Genomic DNA, 5,564 nt, shown 5'->3' on the forward strand with positions numbered 1-5,564 from the left:
CTCCAGACTCATGAACTAAAAAAGAACAATTTGGAAAAAAATATACATTATCATTTAGTTGGATATAGTTTGGGGTTACTGTATATCTGAAATCACAAACTGACCTTCCTAAATCATGTGACCTAGAGCTCAAGCCTCCACTGCCATCCCCACTTGAAGAGATACCAAGGATTGTGTTGCCAAATCAGGGAAAGTTCAGCCATAAAGAAAGTTTGTTGATAGGCACTGCACTGAGAGTCTTGTAAAGAAAGTGGGGGATATAATATAAGCCAGAATGGTCAGGATGGGGGAACCCACAGAGACAGCTGACCTGAGCTTGCAGGAGCTTGTGGAAACTGGACCACCAGTTAGGGAGCGTGCATGGGACCGACCTAGGCCCTCTGCATGTGTGTGACAGTTACGTAGCTTGGTCTCTCAGGAAGGCTTCTACAGTGGGAGCAAGACCTCTGCCTGGAGCTTAGCTGGCTTTTGGTAACCTGTTCCCCATGTTGGATTATTCTCAGCGTAAGCGGAAGAGCTTGGTCGTGTCCCAACCTGATGTGCCATCCTTTGTGCAGGTCCATGGGAGGTCTGCCCCTTTCTGAAAGGAGATGGAGGAGGTACAGATGGGGAGGGGGTAGATGGAAAAGGGGAGAGGGTGGGAGAAGAAAGAAGGGAAACTGGTTGGTATTTAAAACAAATGAAAAAAAAATGTTATTTCAATAACATTAAAAAGAAAAAGTCAAAAGTGAAAGAAAGAAAGAAAGAAAGAAAGAAAGAAAGAAAGAAAGGAAAAAGAAAGAGTCTATTGAGCGTGGCCACAAGGAAAAAGCACCCCCAGAGTCATCCAGGGGGAAAATGGAAAAGCTAAAAATAAATCATAACCTCAATAAATCCATTCATCATTGAGGAGAATTCAGAATCCATGTAACGTCCGGGTCCTACTCTATACGGAGGTGCCTGACTGTTGGGACAGAGTCTGCACCACAGCCCAAGCATCCGTCCTCTTGGCCATGTTTTCCTCGCAGCTGACTACGCTTGGCACCCACCCAGCCTCTCCCAGTGGTGGGGCAGGACTGAACAATTTGGAGCCTACATCACATGATGTGAGCAGAGGCGCTGCTCCAAGTGAGAACTCCCACTTGAGCTATTCTTTGTGCTAGGGTTCTTTGGTGAGAGGTGCTGAGCCGACCTTCGTGGAGGTGAGCACATTTTGGGCTTCCTCCTGACTCAGCCTGGCTTGATTCAGCTTGGCTCTCTGGTGCGTGTCAGCGTCAGGCTTAGCCCTGGCTTTGAAGTTTTTTTCAATACTTGAAGAGTTGGGCCCATCCCTGACTTTAATATGCTGGACTAATGATACTGTGAATGTCTTGCTGCTGACCTAAGTACCAGGTGTCCTGTGTAGAAACACACCCTCCTTGATGTGGGAGTGGCCAAGACCACCACGAAATTAGAAATCAGACCTCCTGCAAACTCTTTTAAAAATTAGGTGATTAAACATACAACAACAGCAACAACAACCCTGTAAGTCTTATTTGTAATGAATTATTTAGTCAACCAGTGTGAGGTGTTGAGCCTATGTTCTAGTTGAATTTGCAAACTACAGCCAGAATTGAGACACCAGCTTCATTTCAGAGGTTTAAGAAGACTATTCTGGCAAAAATGATAACAAATCCAAAAGAAAGAGCTCAGTTAACAACAAGAACTAACTTGTAGAATAGGTGTTGGGACATCATAGATCTACTTTAGGACAGCGGTGAGGTCAATCTTGGGGCAAGATGATAATTAACAGTAGATGAATATAACTTGAAAATGAAACTGTCCAAATTCTACATTTTGGACAATTCTTCGCTGAGGCTGTTCTATGGTTATGATCAGTCAGCCCAGGGGATTATTTAGCCCTTCATGACTAATGGCTAACAGCTGCCCATTAGTATCCATTAGGGCCCATCATCGTCTGATGTTTAAAACTCTATAGAGCGAGTCACCTCTGACTCAGAGACACCATTATAAATGTACTTTGTAGCATCATTTGTGACTCAAGAAGGTGGGATGCTGAGGGCACTCACCTCAACAACACTGGTGCGCTAAGACACTTAATAGGAATCTGTTTCTACCAGTCGCCAGGTCTCCTGTTTAGTGGCCATATTGCAGGGTAAAAAGGGCCAGTGAAAGAAAAACCTGGCCCTGAGACCAGAACCAAAGATACACCTCGCCCCTAACCAATTCAGGAATTGAAATTCAACCAATCCCTGAGCATGGAAACCAACCAATCCTCGAGCAGGAAATCCAGCCAATCTCTGAGCTTGCCCCAAGCTCAGGAATTGAAATCTGCTCACTCCTCACCCTGAAAATCTCTACCTTGCAAAGGTCTGCCCCCTAAGAAATTCTATATAAGCCCTGTACCTGTTCAGTTTGGGGTTGTTCTTTTTGACCCTGGCAGAAGCAGCTACTCTCCTGGATTCTTCCCTCCCAATAAATCTCTTGAGTGAGGTCTGTGGTAACAACTTTCCTTCACCAGAGCAGGTCAGAGTAGAGCAGAGATGTAACAACTTTCACAGGAGCCGAGCAGAGCAGGAACAGAACAGAAGTAGAACACTTTAGCTTGCCCTTGCTGGAGAAAAGTGTTACACTCTGGGGAAGCTGAGCAGAGCTGTGATGTTTTTCCTGCCCTTGGAGTAAAGAATCGTGATTGTATAAACAACCTTAGTGAAGACCAGTCCAGAAAAATTAGTCACTGACTGCTCCTTTAGGGCCCAAGTTTCAGGTCACCTCCATGTCCACTGAAAACAGTGCTTGGAACACAGTAGGTACGTGGAAAGCATATATCAGTCAGTTCAGAAGACACTGAAGAGAAGATTGTGCTTTCTCTGAGTATCATAACAAGAGTAACAAAACAAGAGTTAAAACCAAGACTGCCCTTCTGCTAGCTCTGGTTTACTTAGACACATTTTCACATATGAAATTTGTACCCTCCAAGAAAATTCTAGTGCCAAATGCTGTAAGGCTATCATCATCTCTCGCTGGGTGCAGCATAAATTGTTAAAGCTTTTGTGGGTAGCAATTTGCCTGGGTGTATTAAGGGCTCTGTGAATGGACATATCCCGACCTAATAAGCCTCATTCTGCCAACTACCTGAAATATAAAAACGCTGCTCTGATCAAACATGTACCTTGCAGCACCATTTGTAACTCAGAAAACCAATCGGGACAGGCTGAATGGGGGTGGTTAAGTCAATCAATAGACATCCACTTGGTGCGGCATTGTAAGATTTGGTTGCCCTGAAGAAGTTTTCGATGTCAAATGAACACAGCAGTGCTATTCTGCTCTGTTCAATGTATCATACTTTTCAAGAAGCAGACACAGTAAAAACAAACAAACAAAATAAAAAACACTTAGCAATAAGGAAAATAAATCAAAGTACTCTCAATTGCTTTCTATGATAATAACTTCCTGTTTTCCTTTTTAAAAAGTATTTTTATTACTTAAGTGGGAGGAATACCTACCTCACAGGGTTGTTGTGGGGATTAATTAGAGATAATGTCTGTAAAGCATTTAAGGTTCTTGAAGAAGGCGCTATATAAATACAAAATAATATCTATTAAAATTGGCTTATTTGTGAAAAAAAAAAAGTATTTTTATGTAATACAGTTGTATTACTTTCATCCTAAAAAGCATGGGGATAATAAACAGCGAAGCCTATCCGTGTTGGGCTAATGGTTGTGATAACGTGCAATTGAACTTCGTCTTTAGTGCAGCTGGCAACCCAAGGTTGGTCTCTGACTCCTGCTTGCACCGCGTGCTATCCTGGCAGCTCATGTTAGGACCTTGGGAGCCTTACAAGTGACCAATGCTGGATCCACCCCCAGACAGTTGCATTATACTGATCTTGGATACAAAGCTCTGAAGAGCAAAGCTTCAGGACCCACTGTAAGGGGCTTTCTTTTGGGCCACCAATTAGCTTCCAATCATGGCATGGAGACTTAGCAGTGGTAATGAATGCCTAGCCTTAGCTTAGACCTATCCCATTAGCTCATATAACTTACTTTAGTCTGTTTCTCTTCATCTACGTTTTGCTCTGGGGCTTTCTACCTTTCTTTCTGTATGTCCTATTGCTACCTGGCTGGCTGGCCCCTGGAGTCTTCCTCTCCTTTTTCCTTATTCTCTCCCCCCGTCTCTCTTCTCCTACTTCTCCTCTCTGCCCACTAGCCCTGCCTATTTCTCTACTTCCGAGCTATTTATTACTGTCCAATTCAGCTTTCTAGTAGACCAATCAGAGGTGCCTTAGGCAGACAAAGCAACACATCCTTGCATCACTAAACAAATGCAGCATAGACAAATATAACACAGCTTTACATAGGTAAAGCAATATTCTGCAACATAAAAAAAAGTAACACATCTTGCCTACTTAGACAGATATTCCACAGCAACCCATAGTTGAATCTCACAGCAAAGTCTGTAAAGACTCATTGATCTTTAAATAGTGCCACAAGTAATCATTCTCTTTCTCCCTAATAGTATAATTAGGTGAATTTTAAAATAAATTTTTTTTTGTAAAGGTGGCAAGCACCATACCTCTTTATTCCTTGATATTAGTTGTTCACGGCTTTCCTAATTCTGCAACCTTTTAATACAGTTCCTCGTGTTGTGGTGACCCCAACCATAAAGTTATTTCTGTTGCTACTTCATAGCTGTAATATGAATTGTAATGTAAGCAGTTTGGGAGATAAAGGCTTGTCAAAGAGGTCGCAACCCACAGGTTGAGAACCATTCCTTGATATGGCGTCTATATGGACTGTATGCCCCAAAGTCTATTTCATAAGCTTCATTCCCATGTAGTGGTGCTGAAATGGATATAAACTTTAAAGGGGGCGTGGAAGAGAATAATAAGTCACTAAGTGATAGAATCTGTGTTTTTAAAATTTCTTGGAGGTCATTTTAAAATTTCTTGGAGGTCATTGCCAGGTGGCTTAAGGGACACACACACACACATCACACACACACACACACACACACACACACACACAATTAACTGTTATATTACTCATCTCCCCCTTCTCCTGTATTGACCTCCCTTCCACTCTCTAAGCAGCCCCCCATCCATCCCCCATCAGATCACTTGTATTCTACTAGTCCCATCTATTGCTCCCCCTGTTCCGGCAATAGTCACCTTTTACTTTCGTGATCTCAGGGAACATTGCGGAAGAGGGGCAGAAAGACTGTAAGAACCGGAGGATCGTAGAGTCTGCGGTGAGGTTGTGTGTTCCTGCTTCTGGTGTTCTGGCAGGCTCTCTCCCTCACACCCCTGCTTCCAGGAGGTTCTGCCAAGTTGTCTCCTTCACACCCCAGCTCTAGATTTTTGAATTTAGCCACACATCAGCCACATGTTTCTGTCAGCAAGTAGGGCTGTAGAAGATGACTCTCAATGGTTGGTCAGCATGGTTTTATGCTTGTGCTACAATTTGCTTCACCATTTCCTCCCATTTTTAAGTGTTTATTGTTTCATCCTTCGCTAGGCAACTGCTCACCACTAAGGTAAATCTGAGCCCCCTTGGAAAGATTGTATATACAGACAATGCATGCAC

Source organism: Microtus ochrogaster, chromosome 4 (genome assembly GCF_000317375.1).
Source record: "Microtus ochrogaster isolate Prairie Vole_2 chromosome 4, MicOch1.0, whole genome shotgun sequence".
Taxonomy (NCBI): domain Eukaryota; kingdom Metazoa; phylum Chordata; class Mammalia; order Rodentia; family Cricetidae; genus Microtus; species Microtus ochrogaster.